Source organism: Pleurodeles waltl, chromosome 3_1 (genome assembly GCF_031143425.1).
Source record: "Pleurodeles waltl isolate 20211129_DDA chromosome 3_1, aPleWal1.hap1.20221129, whole genome shotgun sequence".
NCBI classification, from domain to species: Eukaryota; Metazoa; Chordata; class Amphibia; order Caudata; family Salamandridae; genus Pleurodeles; species Pleurodeles waltl.
Window position 1 is genome coordinate 475,969,776 of NC_090440.1, and position 21,345 is coordinate 475,991,120.

Below are 21,345 nucleotides of genomic sequence, written 5' to 3' on the forward strand. Positions count from 1 at the left end.
TGTCCAAGGGGGCATAGGAAGTGGAGCAATGGCAGTTCAAGGTGGACAGGGTGACAGAATGGGACACACGGGTGACAATCAGGAGAGTCTTATTTCCTGGTGGGGGTCTTGGCAATAGTCTCTGGCTTCTGCCTGGAGTGCAGGGACCGTTTGTGGGGTGGTTCTCCTTCTGCAGGGAGTGGGGTGCTGGTGGACTGTGTTACTGTGGCGGGGCCTCCTGTCCAATAGCAGAGGAGGAGAGCTGTTCATTGGTTTGGCTAGTGTCAGGGGCCCGATGGTGTGCCACTGCCTCCCTCATGGTGTTGGCCATGTCTGCCAGCACCCCTGCAATGGTGACCAGAGTGGTGTTGATGTCCTTCAAGTCCTCCCTGACCCCCAGGTACTGTCCATCCTACAGCCGCTGGGTCTCCTGCAACTTGTCCAGTATCTGGCCCATGGTCTCCTGGGAATGGTGATATGCTCCCAGGATATTGGTGAGTGCCTCCTGGAGAGTCAGTTCTCTTGGCCTGTCCTACCCTTGTCGCACAGCAGTCCTCCCAGCTTCCCTGTTGTCCTGTGCCTCTGTCCCTTGAACCGTGTGCCCACTGCCACTGACCCCAGGTCCCGGTGTTTGTGGGGTGGCCTGGGGTCCCTGTAGTGGGGGACACACTGCTGATTGACGTGTCTTGAGGACAGAGGTATGGGCCCTCTGGGTGGGTTCTGTGGTGGTGTTTCCTGAGGATGGAGGCTCTGTGGTGGTATGGGACTGTGCCTGGGTTACCGACTGTCCGAAGATCCCTGATGGGCCAGGTTGGTCATCCAGATCCAGGCGTCCAGAGCTGCTGTCATCACTGTGGGCCTCTTCTGGGGGGGTGACTGGATGTTGCTGGCACCTCCTCTCCAGTGACGTTGGGTGGGGGACCTGTGGGGATGTAAATGCAGTGTAATTGTTTCTGTGTGTGTCATCTTGTGTATGGGTGTGTTGCCTTCTATGATTGTTATTGACCTGTCAGCTTTGCCTTGTGTGAGTAGGTATTTTGTGGCCTAGGTGATTCTCTCTATTGTGCAAGCTTTAGTAATGGGTGTCCATATAGGTCTCCAATGGGGGTCCGTGCATTGGTGTAACATGCAGGGCTTGGTATTGGGAGGGGTGGGTTGTGATGGTGGGGTGTGTGTGAGGTGGTGGAGCGATGGGAGTGAGGGTAAGGATGGGAGTTTGTGATGGAATGCAGGTAGGGGGGGTGATAGTAATAGAGAGTTGACTTACCAGAGTCCAGTCCTCCTCCTACTCCTGCCAGGCCCTCAGGATGCATGATTGCCAAGACTTGCTCCTTCCTTGTTGTTAGTTGTGGGGGAGAAGGTGGGGTCCACCGCCAGTCGTCTGTACAGCTATTTGGTGTCTTGCTGCTGTGGAACGCACCTTCCCCCGTAGGTCGTGCCCCCTCTTCCTGATGTCATCCCTTGTTCTGGGGTGCTGTCCCATGGCATTCACCCTGTCCACGATTCTCCGCCATGGCTTCATGCTCCTTGCAATGGATGTCTGCTGCACCTGTGATCCGAATTGCAATGGCTCTACCTCTATGATTTCCTCGACCATGACTCTTAGCTCCTCCGCTGACAACCTGGGGTGTCCTTGTGGTGCCATGGATGTAGTGTGAGTGGTGTGGGTGAGGGTGTGTGGGGTGATGTGTTGGGGTGTGTGATGTAAGGTGCGTGGATGGTGTATAGGTGATGGTGGTGTGTGGCTTTGGTCTTGTCTGTGGTCTTGCTATCTCTCTTGTGACAATTGTTTGTATTCGTAAAGGGCTGTGGGTAATGTGGGTGTGTGTTTTATAGTGGTGTGGGTGTGTGGTTGTGGTGTGTATGTGTGTGTGGTTGTGGTGTGTGTATGTGTAGGTGTGTGTTATTCAAATTGTCCAATGTGGTGTTGTTTTGTTAGGTTGTGTGTATTTTGAGTGTGGCGGTATGTACCGCCAATGGTTTAGCGCCATTGAATGTCTGCCACGGTGATTGGTGTGTCATAATGCTGCGGGCGTAGTTCTGTTGGCGTAACAGTGTGGGTTTTGCTACCACCAGTTTATCACTGACTTTTGGGCTGGCGGACGTGTGTGTGTGGCTGTATAGTGACGAATTGCTATGTGTGGGTCATTATATGGGTGGCGGTAATCCGCTGCGGCGGCGGTATGTTGGCGGCAGTCAGCATGGCAGTAAACAGTATTTACCACCATGTCATAATGAGGGCCTAAGTTCTAACAATAACTACCAACTAGCGACTGCCAGTAGGATATATATATATTTTTGAGAAGGGCCGTTCATATAACTGAAATGCATTAATCTGTAATGTTTGCCAGGCATTGACAATAAACTTCATTGCATTATGAACCTGCCTGAGTGTGTTGGTACTTGTTTCTTCATGGTGGTGACGAGTGGTCAATGGAATATATATTATATATATACATATCTGTCATGCAACCTGCTGTGGCAGCCGTTACGGAATTCTGGGACATGGACCCCATTAAAATGCATTATAGTGAATGGCAGGTTTTGAGAGTCACAAAAAGAAGAACGCATAAATGGTGATAACAGATTTTAGTTACAATATAAATCATTTATTGAACGTACCATACTAGTGTTAAGAATTGTGGTGTGTTGTTAGTTGATTATACGCTGTGAAAAAGCCTTCTGCTGGGAATTCATGAATCATGTTTGAGAGAAAACTGTTTCTCATGATTTTCCCATAGAGGTTATGGAAGGCGCTCCAGAAATTGAAATGAGAGCATATTTTTTGTAAATTCACACTATCTTTCTCAGACGTGAGAATAAAGTCTGCCATTCTCAGTAAAACATATACTTCCAACAGGAGCAGCCTTCCTGTTGATTCCCTTCTGTTCTACTGCAGACTCCCACAGTGTTGTCAGATTTGGAAAGCCTTCTAAAGCCAAAAGCTGTTGAACTAATAGCCCAAAATGAACCAGTTATATCCCAAAAAATAGGCTGAAACAAATATTTTGAAGCATACATCTATTTCTATTTTAAGCAAATATCTGTAAGTCATGGTATCTGAATTATTCATGGCATTACACACATTAAAAACGGAAATAGTCATGGAGAAATGGCCACTCACTTTTTTATGGATGGTTATATGGACCCAGGTCAGTTACAACCACAGGGTATCTGAGAACCTAAACACCCCTCACGCCCCAGACCAGCCAAGTTCAAAATGTCTGTATTCTTTTGTTTTTCTCATTTTTATTTTTATGTACAGAACACAAATGTGTATGCACCAAGCCTGGTTTTGGCCAAAGGCATGATTTTCATTTGCAAAGGTTGCTTCTGAATTCTGCCAAAAAAGACAGAGTTGGTGTGCAGTATTATCATGGAGGCACGTTATATGTTTCCCTGTGATTTGAGTGAGGTATACCTGTTTTTATGAGGCAGAAATATTAGAGTAAACCCAGAGATCAGATGTGGGGACAAGAAAAACTTCAATGGTGCTTCTAGTCTTGGATATTCATCATCTGCATTTGACTGGAGAGAGGAAACTACTTGGAATTTTTAGATGATAGGTGCTGAGAAGGAGGGTTAATGGTAGAGAGCATGGCAAGGATGGTGATTGAGAAAGATAGGAAGAAGGATCTCATTATTAAGAAGCTATAAAAATGAATGAGATCAGCAAACGTTTTGTGCCCCTGAAATTGGAGAAGATATATTTGAATGAAAGCTTTTCCATGGTCCACAAGCATTGGCAATGCCAAAAGGTCTGGATTTTAAATAAAAGTGCCTCTTCAGCCAGTGATATGTTTAATCATTCAATAAGTCATCATACATTCACTCAGTCATTCATCATAGCAGTCATGCATCCATTCTTCCACCCACTGGCTCATTCATAAATTCATCCACTTGCACGTGCACATTTAACTCACACAAATTCAACACAATATGCAAGATAAAGTTAAATAAGAAAAAAGAAAACATACTGCTAGCTAAACATGGCAGGCATATGTTTGCAATAACAAGTAAAACTAAACATTGCAGTGAGTGGCTGGCGGTCTTGCAGTCAGGCCTTGAAAAAACATAAATATTTTACTAGACCTTCAGGCCTAGTGACTAGAATAATCTACTCAACACAACTGTAATGTTGTGTGATCCTAGCAAATATTTTATTTTACTGTGCAGCTTATTTCTTCATTATCACGTATGAGAGCAGCTTCAAATATTCCAGGACAGCATTTCTGCTTGAAAAAAAACAATTTTGCTTGATTTAATGGAGTAACCTTTTGCTCCATTTATGATAGGAATGTGGCCCACACATAGGGTACAAATATCCCCTTTTCTGCCTCTTAGTTCACTAACAGCATTATCATCAGGGCAAGAGCAGGGACAGGAATGTTTCTCAGTTCATGTTTAAAAACTGAGTTTTAATATTAAAGTGTGATTTGGTAGCGCATTGTCTTGTAAAAACAGCACTTTTCCCATGGAAATAGTAACAAACGTCCCCACTAACATGCAGTTTTACCAATAAAACTATACATGGTATGAACAATAGTCTGTGGAAATTGGATTTTAGCAAAAATGTTTATCATTTGTACATCACCAAGTAAAGTGTTCAGATTTGTTTTCATCATATTAAAAACTTTTTTCATCATATACCCAAACTGTAAAGCCCTCTACAGATATGTGAACAGTACACCAGGGGACTGGGATAATCAATTTTGTGCACCCTTTTAATGGAATATATAGAAATGATACCTCAAATTCGATGATGTTGTGAAGGAAAGGGGTTTTGCAAAACATGCACATTCAGCCATGTCATTAAAGCGGTTTTGCACTACAAGGAGTGAGGGTCATAGACAAGGTGCTCGGTGAAGGGGGTGAGGGCATGTATTTGGTGGCCAGGAGAAAGTTGGCAGAATCTAATAAGCCTTCTATTTAAGACCACCGTATTGACTCCACTACTTGGAGTTTCTCCATAAAAAAAAAAAAAAAAAAACACATTCTGTTTCAACACAAACGTAACACAAACATCTGCAAACTATTGTGCCACATGCAGAAAATTTGAGTATCCATTCACTTGTTCCATGTGCCAATTAGCCCACAGTTTTGTCTAATTAGCATCCAGTTAGGGAATTCACACAATCCTGCTGGTTATTTCCACACTCAACACAAAGTAGTCCTGCTCATAACCCTCAAAATTTTAAGACATGTTTGCACTTCTGCAATCAACACCTGCAGCACTGACAGCTTGAGCCGCTTCTCAGTCTAGTCATGTTCTATCTATAATCATCGAAGTAGCTACTTTGAGGCACCGTCCATCACACCTTAAATGAACTACTTGTATGTTTATTGTGTGTGAGCCCGCTGCCTCAAAAGTGAAGGCGGGGCAACCAGATGCATTAAAGGGGGCGATGCCGCCCCGTAAAAAATCAGCACACATGGCCCAGTCTAGCCCAAAAATAAGTTACCCGAAAATGTTAGTGGGAAATGTAATTTGTGTGGGGAATCTGACAACCATGGCCTCCCAGAGTGTTCTAAAGAACAACTAGAGCACTAACAATCTTACTTTTGATGAAAGTGTACCTCACCTGAAGCCATCTTGATTGAATAAAACTGGTAAAACTTAAAACACTTAGGGGCATATTTATAAGCCCCTAGCACCACCTTGCGTTATTTTCTTTATACTAATGTGGCCCAACAAGGCCAAATTCCTGGTGCTACTTTAACAAAGTGGTGTAATGCATGCATTGCACCACTTTGTAACCGTTTGCGCTACATTATGTCTGCACCAGGTATAATGTATGCAAAGGTGGCGTTCCCCCGTTAGGGGTGCCGAAATCTAACAGATTTCCTTGCATTAAAAAGGGGCTTCCGTTATTTATAATGGGCCCCTATGTAGGAGTAGCACCAATATTTTTGCACTACTCCTACTGAGTACATCAAAAAAAATGACGCTATTGCCCCCAACCCTGCGCTATGGTGCGCCGTATCTTAGATACGGCGCACACATGGTGGCAGAAGGGGCGCTAGTGGGTACAAGGGAAGTGGAGCTGTATTAGGTGCAGCGCCACCTTCCTTAAACATGGCCCTTAATTTAGAAAGGAACAAAATGAGTGGGTTCATTATAGGTAGTGCTGTAGTAGAAGGAAAAAGTGGGGCATGTTTTAAGTGAGCTCTCAAATATCTTCCTCTTCTATTTCATTAAAATATTCTTGGATGCAGACTGAAACATGAAGTTCAACACCAGCAGCAGACTGCCAGTTATCCCCCTCGTAATCAACAGCTTTACTACAGTTGTCTAAGGAGCAACAAGTGTTCTAAGATTTCTGAATTTATGCCAAAAGTGTACCACATCAGATGGAATCGAAGTGAAAAACGGAAAGCATTTTCTGTTGAGGATTGATAGCAATGGGGTCTCTGGTTGGCAGTCAATTTACACCCTGTCCAAGTAGGGACCCTCACTTTAGTCAGGGTAAGAGAGATACACAGCTCAGATAACCCCTGCTCACCCCCTTGATAGCCTGGCACCACAAGCAGTCAGGCTTATCTCAGAGGCAATGTGTAAAGTATTTTTACCAACCCACGTAATAACGCAGTGAAAACACCACAAACGTATTTCACACCAGTTTAGAAACATAGCCAATATTTATCTAAATCAAACAGGACCAAAACAACAAAAATCCAACATACACAAGCAAAGATTTTATTTTTTTTAAGTAAAAAGGGTCTTAATCTATAGAAATCAATGGATGCGTTGTTTTAGCATAAAGTACCTGGTATGCGTCAAAATAAAGCTGCAAGTGTGCATCCGGAAAGCCAGCGATGCGTTTATTCCTTACTCGCAAGTGAGGCTGTGCATTGAATCTTTCTCTGCTGGGTAAGCGATGCGTCAGTTTCCGGAACAGCAGCATCAGGTCAGTGCAGTGATATTGAAGATTTTGACACCCAAGGACGATGCATGGAAAATCAGGAACATGAAAGTGATGAATCCGTGCTCAACTGGCGATGTGTTGATTTCACTGGTGCTGCATTAAATTTTCAGCCGCGGTGCAGGCGCTGAATTGATTATTCTGCCACTCGACTCCAGTGTATCAATATTCACCTTGGCAGGATAAGTGTTTCTGCAAGAGAGCCCAGGTGCTGGCAGATGAAGTATTTGATGGCCCTGACACTTCAGAATAGAGGTAAAGCTTAGTCAAGCCCTTCACAAGCAGGATTTCAGAAAGCAAAGTCTCTTCAGGCAGAGGCAGACCAGCACAGCAAAGCAACAGGCAGAGTGGCAGGTCCTCCTCAAGCATTAGGCTCTTCTCCATGACAGAAGTAATCTGAAGTTGTGGGGTCAGCAGTCCAATACTTATACTCATGTCTGCCTTTGAAGTAGGCAAACTTCAAAGGGAAGCCTTTGTATTGCACAAGACTCTACCTCTTCTTTGCCCTGCCCCAGAGACACACTAGGGGGTTGGAAATTGTATTGTGAGAGGACAGACACAGCCCTTTGAAGTGCAGGTGCCAGCTCCTTCCTCCCACTCTAGCCCAGGAAGACTCATCGTTAAATGCAGGACACACTTCAGCTCCTTTTGTGTCACTGTCTAGAGGGAACTAACAAACAGCTCAACTGTCAGTCTGACCCAGACATGTGTTCAGTAGCCAGGCAGGAGCACAGAATGGGTAAGCAAGAAAATGTCCACTTTCTAAAAGTGTCATTTTCAAATAGACAATCTAAAGCCCAATTTTACCAGAAGATGTATGTTTAAATTGTGAGTTCAGAGGCCACAACTCCACATCTCTATCTGCTCCTAATCGGAAACAGCACTTTAAATAAGTTTAAAGGTAATCCCCATGTTAACCCATGGGAGAGGTAGACCTTGCTATAGTGAAAAACACATTTGGCAGTTTTCCACTATCAGGACATGTAAAAACACCGTTACATCTCAAACATTTTAAATACACTGCACCCTGCCCATGAGAATACCTAGGGCCTACCTTATGGGTGACTTACATGTAGTAAAAGGAAGGGTTACCACTTGCCAGGTCGAATTGGCAGTACAAAACTGCACACACGGTGACACTGCAATGACAGGTCTGAGACATGTTTCCAGGGCTACTCATGTGGGTGGCACTATCAGTACTGTAGGCTCACTAGTAGCATTCGATTTACAGGCCCGGGGCACCTCTAGTACACTTTACTAGGGACTGACTAGTAAATCAAATATGGCAATCATGGATAAACCAATTACCAGTATCATTTAGACAGAGAACACTTGCACTTTATCACTGGTTAGCAGCAGTAAAGTGCCAAGAGTATCAAATCCAGCCAAAACGAATCACAGCACAGGATCCAAAAACAGGAGGTCAGAAGCAAAAAAGTACAGGGAGGCCACTCCAAGAGCTGCTGGGTCTAACAAGGATACTACAGTAAATGAGTAAATTAGAGAGCTTTATCACAAATAAGTCTCCCAAGATGGCCACCAGAGAAAAAAGAGCCCATATGTACCACAAATATCACCCAAACGTAGCCCAAGTATGGCCCAATGACAGAAGTGTTAAAAAAACATATTTTCTGGGTTTTGCAGTTTTATATAGCGCAGACATGACCCAAAGGAATTGGCGTACTTTTCATAAGCATCAGTTACATTAAACAAGGACACATTCATTTTGGTTTTAGGCATGAGGGCGTTACGTGATTTGCCCAGAATCACAGGTTATCGAGCTAACACTGAAACTTGAACCTCGTTCCCCAGTTGTAAAGTCTGCACCTCTGGCAGTATTACCTCATCCTCTACCCTAAATATAACAAATAATCCGCTGGATAAAAAATAATAAAGGTAGCAAATAATTGAAAAGTGTTTCATCATTATTTGAGAGCTCAAAAAATATATCCTCATTTTAGTTTTTTAGAGCACTAACCATAATATCTATGGGGCAAGGACCTTCTCATTTTTATAATTTCTAATGCTTTAAGTATTACAGTTTTGATTACATCAGGATGACAACAGGCGTGCCACACTTTTGTAATAAATATAGAAGGTACCTAGTTTCTCATTAGAATACAGTGGGGAGGCAGGGTCATGGACTCTGATAATTGAGGGCAGGAAGGAGGGTGCAGGGGCAACAAGTAGACCACTCTGGGCAGGTGTAAGAGGCAGTGGCAGCACAACGAATTATGTAGGGCAGGAGAAAGAGGGCAGGGGCAACCAGAAAACCATACAGGATAATCAAGAGAGGCTGTGGGAGTATAACAGACAGCTGAGACAGAAGGAAGAGGCAATACATCCATACATGGCAGCAGACTCGATTCAGGCAGGAGATTCCTTATGTTTTATCTGTCTCCTGCCTAAAATCCCCTCTTTTTCAATGTAAGTCAATTTGGAAAATCAGTTCCCCATTTTATTTTTCAAAATATCCCTCTTAGCAGGTTCACAGTGTTGGCAAGTATGGTACATTGGATCACGGAGGGCAAGAGGACAGAGTAGGGACATGGACTAAGAGACCAAAGTGCAGGAGAAAGATGGGCAGGGGCACCAAACTAACCTTACAAGCGGGCCTCAGGAGTTGCAGCAGCACAATACACCAAATAGGGCAAGCAGGGCAGCAGTGTAGCACAGCACAACAGATCATGGAAAGCAATATGGAGGGGACAGGGCCATGCACATGGACAACAGAGAGCAGAGGGGAAAGAGGCAAGGGCAGCAACCTGACTGGAGAGACAAGAGAAAATGGAGCATAAAGCGCAGGAGGGAGGGTACAGGGCCATGTCAACAGACAAGACACGAGGGAGGGGATAGCGGCCTGCATATGGAAAATGGAGAGCAGGGGGCAAATTGGTAGGGCAGGAGCAGCAAGCTGACTATGGAGGGCAGGCAGGATGGGCACTGGAAGCACAACACACCCTGAAGGGTAACAATGAGACTATAACTGCATACACACAGACAACGAACGGAAGGTGAGAGGAGGTCAAAGGGAGCAAGCTGACCAAACTGGGCAGGCGGAAGGGCTGCGGCAGCACAAAAGACCATGCATGGCAGGCGGGAGGGTCAGTGGCAGCACGCCTGCCATGGTGGGCTAGAGGAAGGGGGCAGGGGCATGCACAAAGGACCATGGAGGACGAAAGGGAGGAGAAGGGGATAGACACAGACAAGAGAGGGCGGGATGGGGCTTCACTACAGACCATGCATGGCAAGTGGGAGGGTCAGTGGCAGCACACCAGCCATGGTGGACAAGAGTGAGGGGGCAGGGGCATGCACAAAGGACCATGGAGGACAAAAGGGAGGAGAATGGGATAGACACAGACAAGAGAGGGTGGGAAGGGGGCTTCACAACAGACCACGCAGAGCAGGCAGGAGGAGCAGTTGCAGCAGAACAGAACATGGAGAAGAGAAGGGAGTGTCAAAAAGATGGTCCTTGGAGGACAGGAGCAAGCAGATTGGGGCATGGAACTCACACAGGCAGGGTGGAGGTGGCAGGAACAGGCAGCATCGATATAACCATGCTGGGCAGGTGGGAGGGGCAATAGTAGCTCAACAGAACACTCAGAGTAGATAGGAGGGGCAGTGGCAGGTCCATGGAACATGGTGGACAAAAAGGAGGGAGCAGGGGCATGCATACAGACATCAGAGGGCAGGGGAAAGAAGGGTAGGGGCAGCAAGCTAAGCACAGAAGCTAAGCAAAAGGGCAATGATGGGCATAGAATTGGGCAATGGAGGGCAGGAGGAGTGAGCAGGGATATCAATCTAAATGGAGGGCAGTGCCAGCACATCGGACCGTGCGGGGCAGGAGGGAGGGGGCGAGTGCATGAACTTGGACAACAGAGTGTAGGGAGGAAGTGAATGGGGCAGCAATCTAACTGTTCAGGGCATGCAGGAAGGGCAGTGGCAGAACAACAGACACACAGGGCTGTAGTGAAGGAGCATGGGCATGGATTTGAACAATGGATGGCAATGAAGGAAGGGGGCAGGAGCAGCAAGCTTGGGTGGGGGTAGCACAATGGCCAGGCCAGGCCCTGCGTCCAACCTCCCACCATACATTGTGATGGGCATCTTCTTTAATGTTAAAAACCCTAGAAATTAATTGAAAAAATACCAAGGGTTACAGGGACCTTATCATTAGGAAATATAATTCAAACACCTTAGAAATTCACTAAAAAAACAAAGGCTACAGAGACATTATAGTTAGGTTCAGATTTTACACACACAAAACCATAGAAATTCAGCTGTTATAGTTAGAATTGTTTCAAGTAACTATAACTTGCTCTCTAAGATAACTATAACTCTTGCTCTCACCATGCACTGCTAATTACCTCATAGATTACATCACTCATGACATCATTGGCAATATCACTGTAACATTTGCAGTAATTTATTGATGAGAAAACTGTGCTTGGCAAGGGCGTGAGTTATAGTTACCTTAGAGTTATCGCTAATCGAAATAACTCTAACTGTAACAGCTGAATTTCTATGGTTTTGTGCATGTAAAATCTGAACCTAACTATAATGCCCCTGTGATTTAACCCCTTCGCTGCCAGGCCTTTTCCCCCTCCTGTGCCAGGCCTTTTTTTGCCTATTTGGGGCAGTTCGCGCTTAGGCCCGCATAACTTTTTGTCCACATAAGCTAACCAAGCCAAATTTGCGTCCTTTTTTTCCAACATCCTAGGGATTCTGGAGGTGCCCAGACTTTGTGGGTTCCCCTGAAAGAGGCCAAGAAATTTGCCAAAATACCGGGAAAATTTTGTTTTTTTCAAAAAAATTGGAAAAAGTGGCTGCAGAAGAAGGCTTGTGGTTTTTCCCCTGAAAATGGTATCAACAAAGGGTTTGCGGTGCTAAACTCAGCAGCTTCCCAGCTTTCAGGAACAGGCAGACTTGAATCAGAAAACCCAATTTTTCAACACAATTTTGGCATTTTTCTGGGACATACCCCATTTTTGCAATTTTTTGTGCTTTCAGCCTCCTTCCAGTCAGTGACAGAAATGGGCATGAAACCAATGCTGGATCCCAGAAACCTAAACATTTCTGAAATGTAGACAAAATTCTGAATTCAGCAAGGGGTCATTTGTGTAGATCCTACAAGGGTTTCCTACAGAAAATAACAACTGAAAAAGAAAAATATTGAAATTTAGGTGAAAAAAACATAAATGTTTCTCTACGTTTTACTCTGTAACTTTTCCCTGCAATGTCAGATTATCGAAAGCAATATACCGTTACGTCTGCTGGACTCCTCTGGTTGCGGGGATATATAGGGCTTGTAGGTTCATCAAGAACCCGAGGAACCCAGAGCCAATAAATGAGCTGCACCCTGACGTGCGTTTTCATTCTATACCGGGTATACAGCAATTCATTTGCTGAAATATAAAGAGTAAAAAATTGCTATCAAGAAAACCTTTGTATTTCCAAAAAGGGCACAAGATAAGGTGTTGAGGAGCAGTGGTTATTTGCACATCTCTGAATTCCGGGGTGACCATACAAGCATGTGAATTACAGGGCTTTTCTCAAATAGATGTCTTTTTTACACACTCTCCTATATTTGGAAGGAAAAAATGTAGAGAAAGACAAGGGGCAATAACACTTGTTTTGCTAATCTATGTTCCCCCAAGTCTCCCGATAAAAATGGCTCGGACCAGGTTCTGTTACCCAGAATCCTTTGCAAACCTCAAAATTTGGCTAAAAAAACACATGTTCCTCACATTTCTGTGGCAGAAAGTTCTGGAATCTGAGAGGAGCCAGAAATTTCCTTTCACCCAGCGTTCCCCCAAGTCTCCCGATAAAAATGATACCTCACTTGTGTGGGTAGGCCTAGCGCCCGCAACAGGAAACGCCCCAAAGCGCAACGTGGACACATCCAAATTTTTGGAAGACAACAGAGGTGTTTTTTGCGAAGTGCCTACCTGTAGATTTTGGCCTCTAGCTCAGCCAGCACCTAGGGAAACCTACCAAACCTGTGCATTTCTGAAAACTAGAGACCTAGGGGAATCCAAAGAGGGGTGACTTGCGGGGCTCGGACCAGGTTCTGTTACCCAGAATCCTTTGCAAACCTCAAAATTTGGCTAAAAAAACACATGTTCCTCTCATTTCTGTGTCAGAAAGTTCTGGAATCTGAGAGGAGCCACAAATTTCCTTCCACCCAGCGTTCCCCCAAGTCTCCCGATAAAAATGATACCTCACTTGTGTGGGTAGGCCTAGCGCCCGCGACAGGAAACGCCCCAAAGCGCAACGTGGACACATCCAAATTTTTGGAAGAAAACTGAGGTGTTTTTTGCGAAGTGCCTACCTGTAGATTTTGGCCTCTAGCTCAGCCGGCACCTAGGGAAACCTACCAAACCTGTGCATTTCTGAAAACTAGAGACCTAGGGGAATCCAAGGAGGGGTGACTTGCGGGGCTCGGACCAGGTTCTGTTACCCAGAATCCTGTGCAAACCTCAAAATTTGGCTAAAAAAACACATGTTCCTCACATTTCTGTGGCAGAAAGTTCTGGAATCTGAGAGGAGCCAAAAATTTCCTTCCACCCAGCATTCCCCCAAGTCTCCCGATAAAAATGATACCTCACTTGTGTGGGTAGGCCTAGCGCCCGCGACAGGAAACGCCCCAAAGCGCAACGTGGACACATCCAAATTTTTGGAAGAAAACTGAGGTGTTTTTTGCGAAGTGCCTACCTGTAGATTTTGGCCTCTAGCTCAGCCGGCACCTAGGGAAACCTACCAAACCTGTGCATTTCTGAAAACTAGAGACCTAGGGGAATCCAAGGAGGGGTGACTTGCGGGGCTCGGACCAGGTTCTGTTACCCAGAATCCTGTGCAAACCTCAAAATTTGGCTAAAAAAACACATGTTCCTCACATTTCTGTGGCAGAAAGTTCTGGAATCTGAGAGGAGCCAAAAATTTCCTTCCACCCAGCATTCCCCCAAGTCTCCCGATAAAAATGATACCTCACTTGTGTGGGTAGGCCTAGCGCCCGCGACAGGAAATGCCCCAAAGCGCAACGTGGACACATCCAAATTTTTGGAAGACAACAGAGGTGTTTTTTGCGAAGTCCCTACCTGTAGATTTTGGCCTCTAGCTCAGCCGGCACCTAGGGAAACCTACCAAACCTGTGCATTTCTGAAAACTAGAGACCTAGGGGAATCCAAGGAGGGGTGACTTGCGGGGCTCGGACCAGGTTCTGTTACCCAGAATCCTGTGCAAACCTCAAAATTTGGCTAAAAAAACACATGTTCCTCACATTTCTGTGGCAGAAAGTTCTGGAATCTGAGAGGAGCCAAAAATGTCCTTTCACCCAGCGTTCCCCCAAGTCTCCCGATAAAAATGATACCTCACTTGTGTGGGTAGGCCTAGCGCCCGCGACAGGAAACGCCCCAAAGCACAACGTGGACACATCCAAATTTTTGGAAGAAAACAGAGGTGTTTTTTGCGAAGTGCCTACCTGTAGATTTTGGCCTCTAGCTCAGCCGGCACCTAGGGAAACCTACCAAACCTGTGCATTTCTGAAAACTAGAGACCTAGGGGAATCCAAGGAGGGGTGACTTGCGGGGCTCGGACCAGGTTCTGTTACCCAGAATCCTTTGCAAACCTCAAAATTTGGCTAAAAAAACACATGTTCCTCACATTTCTGTGGCAGAAAGTTCTGGAATCTGAGAGGAGCCACAAATTTCCTTTCACCCAGCGTTCCCCCAAGTCTCCCGATAAAAATGATACCTCACTTGTGTGGGTAGGCCTAGCGCCCGACGCAGGAAACGCCCCAAAGCGCAACGTGGACACATCCAAATTTTTGGAAGACAACAGAGGTGTTTTTTGCGAAGTGCCTACCTGTAGATTTTGGCCTCTAGCTCAGCCGGCACCTAGGGAAACCTACCAAACCTGTGCATTCCTGAAAACTAGAGACCTAGGGGAATCCAAGGAGGGGTGACTTGCGGGGCTCGGACCAGGTTCTGTTACCCAGAATCCTTTGCAAACCTCAAAATTTGGCTAAAAAAACACATGTTCCTCACATTTCTGTGTCAGAAAGTTCTGGAATCTGAGAGGAGCCACAAATTTCCTTCCACCCAGCGTTCCCCCAAGTCTCCCGATAAAAATGATACCTCACTTGTGTGGGTAGGCCTAGCGCCCGCGACAGGAAACGCCCCAAAGCGCAACGTGGACACATCCAAATTTTTGGAAGAAAACTGAGGTGTTTTTTGCGAAGTGCCTACCTGTAGATTTTGGCCTCTAGCTCAGCCGGCACCTAGGGAAACCTACCAAACCTGTGCATTTCTGAAAACTAGAGACCTAGGGGAATCTAAGGAGGGGTGACTTGCGGGGCTCGGACCAGGTTCTGTTACCCAGAATCCTGTGCAAACCTCAAAATTTGGCTAAAAAAACACATGTTCCTCACATTTCTGTGGCAGAAAGTTCTGGAATCTGAGAGGAGCCAAAAATGTCCTTTCACCCAGCGTTCCCCCAAGTCTCCCGATAAAAATGATACCTCACTTGTGTGGGTAGGCCTAGCGCCCGCGACAGGAAACGCCCCAAAGCGCAACGTGGACACATCCAAATTTTTGGAAGACAACAGAGGTGTTTTTTGCGAAGTGCCTACCTGTAGATTTTGGCCTCTAGCTCAGCCGGCACCTAGGGAAACCTACCAAACCTGTGCATTTCTGAAAACTAGAGACCTAGGGGAATCCAAGGAGGGGTGACTTGCGGGGCTCAGACCAGGTTCTGTTACCCAGAATCCTTTGCAAACCTCAATATTTGGCTAATAAAACACATGTTCCTCACATTTCTGTGTCAGAAAGTTGTGGAATCTGAGAGGAGCCACAAATTTCCTTCCACCCAGCATTCCCCCAAGTCTCCCGATAAAAATGATACCTCACTTGTGTGGGTAGGCCTAGCGCCCGCGACAGGAAACGCCCCAAAGCGCAACGTGGACACATCAAAATTTTTGGAAGAAAACAGAGGTGTTTTTTGTGAAGTGCCTACCTGTAGATTTTGGCCTCTAGCTCAGCCGGCACCTAGGGAAACCTACCAAACCTGTGCATTTCTGAAAACTAGAGACCTAGGGGAATCCAAGGAGGGGTGACTTGCGGGGCTCGGACCAGGTTCTGTTACCCAGAATCCTGTGCAAACCTCAAAATTTGGCTAAAAAAACACATGTTCCTCACATTTCTGTGGCAGAAAGTTCTGGAATCTGAGAGGAGCCAAAAATTTCCTTTCACCCAGCGTTCCCCCAAGTCTCCCGATAAAAATGATACCTCACTTGTGTGGGTAGGCCTAGCGCCCGCGACAGGAAACGCCCCAAAGCGCAACGTGGACACATCCAAATTTTTGGAAGACAACAGAGGTGTTTTTTGCGAAGTGCCTACCTGTAGATTTTGGCCTCTAGCTCAGCCGGCACCTAGGGAAACCTACCAAACCTGTGCATTTCTGAAAACTAGAGACCTAGGGGAATCCAAGGAGGGGTGACTTGCGTGGCTCGGACCAGGTTCTGTTACCCAGAATCCTTTGCAAAACTCAAAATTTGGCTAAAAAAACACATGTTCCTCACATTTCTGTGTCAGAAAGTTCTGGAATCTAAGAGGAGCCACAAATTTCCTTCTACCCAGCGTTCCCCCAAGTCTCCCGATAAAAATGGTACCTCACTTGTGTGGTTAGGCCCAGCGCCCGCGACAGGATATGCCCCAAAACACAACGTGGACACATCACAGAAAACAGAGCTGTTTTTTGCAAAGTGCCTACTTGTAGATTTTGGCCTCTAGCTCAGCCGGCACCTAGGGAAACCTACCAAACCTGTGCATTTCTGAAAACTAGAGACCTAGGGGAATCCAAGGAGGGGTGACTTGCGGGGCTCGGACCAGGTTCTGTTACCCAGAATCCTGTGCAAACCTCAAAATTTGGCTAAAAAAACACATGTTCCTCACATTTCTGTGGCAGAAAGTTCTGGAATCTGAGAGGAGCCAAAAATTTCCTTTCACCCAGCGTTCCCCCAAGTCTCCCGATAAAAATGATACCTCACTTGTGTGGGTAGGCCTAGCGCCCGCGACAGGAAACGCCCCAAAGCGCAACGTGGACACATCCAATTTTTTGGAAGACAACAGAGGTGTTTTTTGCGAAGTGCCTACCTGTAGATTTTGGCCTCTAGCTCAGCCGGCACCTAGGGAAACCTACCAAACCTGTGCATTTCTGAAAACTAGAGACCTAGGGGAATCCAAGGAGGGGTGACTTGCGTGGCTCGGACCAGGTTCTGTTACCCAGAATCCTTTGCAAAACTCAAAATTTGGCTAAAAAAACACATGTTCCTCACATTTCTGTGTCAGAAAGTTCTGGAATCTGAGAGGAGCCACAAATTTCCTTCTACCCAGCGTTCCCCCAAGTCTCCCGATAAAAATGGTACCTCACTTGTGTGGTTAGGCCCAGCGCCCGCGACAGGATATGCCCCAAAACACAACGTGGACACATCACAGAAAACAGAGCTGTTTTTTGCAAAGTGCCTACTTGTAGATTTTGGCCTCTAGCTCAGCCGGCACCTAGGGAAACCTACCAAACCTGTGCATTTTTGAAAACTAGAGACCTAGGGGAATCCAAGATGGGGTGACTTGTGGGGATCGGACCAGGTTCTGTTACCCAGAATCCTTTGCAAACCTCAAATTTTGGCTAAAAAAACACATTTTCCTCACATTTTGGTGACAGAAAGTTCTGGAATCTGAGAGGAGCCACAAATTTCCTTCCACCCAGCGTTCCCCCAAGTCTCCCCATAAAAATGATACCTCACTTGTGTGGGTAGGCCTAGCGCCCGCGACAGGAAATGGCCCAAAACACAACCTGGACACATCACATTTTTTCATAGAAAACAGGGCCTACCTGTGGATTTTGGCCTCTAGCTCAGCCGGCACCTGGGGAAACCTAGCAAACCAGCGCATTTTTGAAAACTAGAAACCCAGGGGAATCCAAGAAGGGGTGAATTGTGGGGCTCTGACCAGGTTCTGTTACCCAGAATCCTTTGCAAACCTCAAAATTTGGCTAAAAAAACATGTTTTCCTCACATTTCAGTGACAGAAAGTTCTGGAATCTGAGAGGAGCCACAAATTTCCTTCCACCTAGCGTTCCCCCAAGTCTCCCGATAAAAATGATACCTCACTGGTGTGGGTAGGCCTAGCGCCCGCAACAGGAAATGGCCCAAAACTCAACGTGGACACATCAAATTTTTTCATAGAAAACAGTGCCTACCTGTGGATTTTGGCCTCTATCTCAGCCGGGCCCAGGGGGGGCAGAAATGACCTAAAATAAATTTGTCCCCCACCCCCCAACCCCCCTGCCCCCCCGGGAGCGACCCTTGCCTATGGGGTCGCTCCCCCTGCGTGACATTGGTGCAAAAAAAAAAATCCCCGGTGCCTAGTGGTTTCAGCCCCCCTTGGGGGCAGATTGACCTACAATCGGCCAATCTGCCCCCAAGGGGGGCAGAAATGGTCTAAATACAATTTGCCCCCCAGGGGAGCGACCCTTGCCTAATGCGTCGCTCCCCATCTCTAAAAAAACAAACAAACAAAAAAAAAACCCACACAAAAAAAAAATTGCCCTGGCGCCTAAAGGTTTCTGCCCCCCCCGGGGGCAGATCGGCCTAATACCAATAGGCCGATCTGTCCCCAGGGGGGCAGAAATGGCCTAAAATAAATTTGCCCCTCCACCCCCCCCGGGGAGCGACCCTTGCCTGCAAGGTTGCTCCCCTTGCGTGACGGCGCAAAAAAAAGATCCCTCGTGCCTAGTGGTTTCTGCCCCCCTTGGGGGCAGATTGACCTACAATCGGCCAATCTGCCCCCAAGGGGGGCAGAAATGGTCTAAATACAATTTGCCCCCCAGGGGAGCGACCCTTGCCTAATGCGTCGCTCCCCATCTCTAAAAAAACAAACAAACAAAAAAAAAACCCACCCAAAAAAAAAATTGCCCTGGCGCCTAAAGGTTTCTGCCCCCCCCGGGGGCAGATCGGCCTAATACCAATAGGCCGATCTGCCCCCAGGGGGGCAGAAATGGCCTAAAATAAATTTGCCCCCCCACACCCCCCGGGGAGCGACCCTTGCCTGCAAGGTCGCTCCCCTTGCGTGACGGCGCAAAAAAAAGATCCCTGGTGCCTAGTGGTTTCTGCCCCCCTTGGGGGCAGATTGACCTACAATCGGCCAATCTGCCCCCAAGGGGGGCAGAAATGGTCTAAATACAATTTGCCCCCCAGGGGAGTGACCCTTGCCTAATGCGTCGCTCCCCATCTCTAAAAAAACAAACAAACAAAAAAAAAACCACAAAAAACTATTTGCCCAGGCGCCTAGAGGTTTCTGCCCCCCCTGTGGGCAGATCGGCCTAATACTAATAGGCCGATCTGCCCCCAGGGGGGGCAGAAATGGCCTAAAATAAATTTGCCCCCCTCACCCCCCCGCCCCCCGGGGAGCGACCCTTGCCTACAAGGTCGCTCCCCTTGCGTGACGGCGCAAAAAAAAGATCCCTGGTGCCTAGTGGTTTCTGCCCCCCTTGGGGGCAGATTGACCTACAATCGGCCAATCTGCCCCCAAGGGGGGCAGAAATGGTCTAAATAGAATTTGCCCCCCAGGGGAGCGACCCTTGCCTAATGCGTCGCTCCCCATCTCTAAAAAAACAAACAAACAAAAAAAAAACACAAAAAAACTATTTGCCCAGGCGCCTAGAGGTTTCTGCCCCCACTGTGGGCAGATCGGCCTAATACCAATAGGCCGATCTGCCCCCAGGGGGGGCAGAAAAGGCCTTAAAAAAAAATGACCCCCTGGAAGCGACCCTTGCCCAAGGGGTCGCTCCCTTCTGTCAATTACATATAAAAAAAAAAAATCCCTGGTGTCTAGTGGGGTTTCAAAGGGAAGGAAATACATTTCCTTCCCTTTGAAGCCCCTCCGGGCCTCCCCCACGTGATCAAAAGAGAAATGCTGAGCATTTCTCTTTCGATCGCGCTGGAAGCTCTGCTTCCAGCGCGATGGGGGAGGTTGTGTGAGCGCGCGCTGACGTCACAGGGGGGGTGGGGAGGGTTCGGGGGTTGAAGGGGAAGGGATTCCCCTGTCAGCCCTGACCTAGGGGGGTGGGGGGGCGGCCCTCGGGAGGAGCGCTAGCGCTTCTCCCGAGGGCAGCATTCAGGACGTAATGGTTACGTCCATGGCGCCACACGGGCGCTGCCATGGACGTAACCATTACGTCCCTGGCGGGGAAGGGGTTAAATATATATATATATATATATATATGATTACATACATTTAAATATTTTAATAATTACTTACCTACAAAGTAAATTACTACCAATGTAAAATATAAAGGTAATACATTTCCCTTGTGATGTAATGACTCCCAATTTAAGGCTGCAAATGTAATGGTAACATTATAAAAATTGCAATCTGAGATAGATAAATTAATATATATTACCTTGATTATTTATCTATGTGTCTCCTAGTACCTCTTTCCCTCTTCATCTTCTTTTGACCATATCCTTGTCTCCCTCACCTATCTACTTCTCACAATTTCTCTGTCTCCATGTTGTTTGAAAAGAGTTTTTTTTTAGTCTTTTCTGGAAACATACTAAGGGCCTGATTAAGAGAGTGATGGACAGAAAATCCATCACAGAGTCCATGTTTGCGGTGGTTTTTTAGTGATTTGTTTTTCAAAAATAAACTCAATTTACAATATTGGCACTCCGCCAAACTTTTGATGCCTTCAGAGGGTGATGGTAGTTTTTTGAAGGTACGGATATCACTGCTGGGTCAGTGTTGTCTAATCATGACAGTCTGTCAGAATAGTAAACATAATGTCCACTGTCACCCTGATGTGCAGAGTGCATACTACCTAACCATAAATCAGGCCCTAAATCTTCCCCACATCTGAGTTTGTCTGGGAGAGAGCTCCAGAGTAGGAGACTACACCAGTGGAGGGTTTGTGTGAGGCTTAGTGGGATTCAAATTTCTTGTGTTCCAGCTATTTGCTCCTCGATGTTCTTTACCCATCTGATATGCGGAACAGGGAGCAAAGACAGGTTTGCTGGCCTGGTTCTAGACCGGCAAGTCTAAATGTATTTCTTGCCTCCACAGGAAGCCGTTGGAGGTCTTTCAAGATGAGGGAGATGTTGACTGGATTTCCTGGTGTTTGTTGTTAGCCGATCAGGCGAATGAAGAATGGATTTTAGTGGGACCAGTACTTTTTTGTGGTCCCTGTACGCAGTGCATTACTATAGTCTGTTTTTCATATGAACAACAGAACTAAAGTCTGTTTTTTGTGAAGATAGGTCTGAAACTTTGAGAGAGTAAAGGGTAGCTGGGGCTGATTTTGTGGTGTATTTGACATGTGATCTGATGGATAGGTTTGAATCAATCCAAAAACCTGGGCATTTGTAATATTGCTTGAATATTTTTGTGAA

The 21,345-nt window shown here is 46.4% G+C and overlaps 1 protein-coding gene across 1 annotated transcript in view; it reads left to right on the forward strand.

The window, feature by feature from the left end:
- Window positions 1-21,345, forward strand: part of SLCO3A1 (solute carrier organic anion transporter family member 3A1) — a 632,297-nt gene that overhangs the window by 549,197 nt on the left and 61,755 nt on the right. The gene's annotated exons all lie outside the window — the stretch shown is intronic.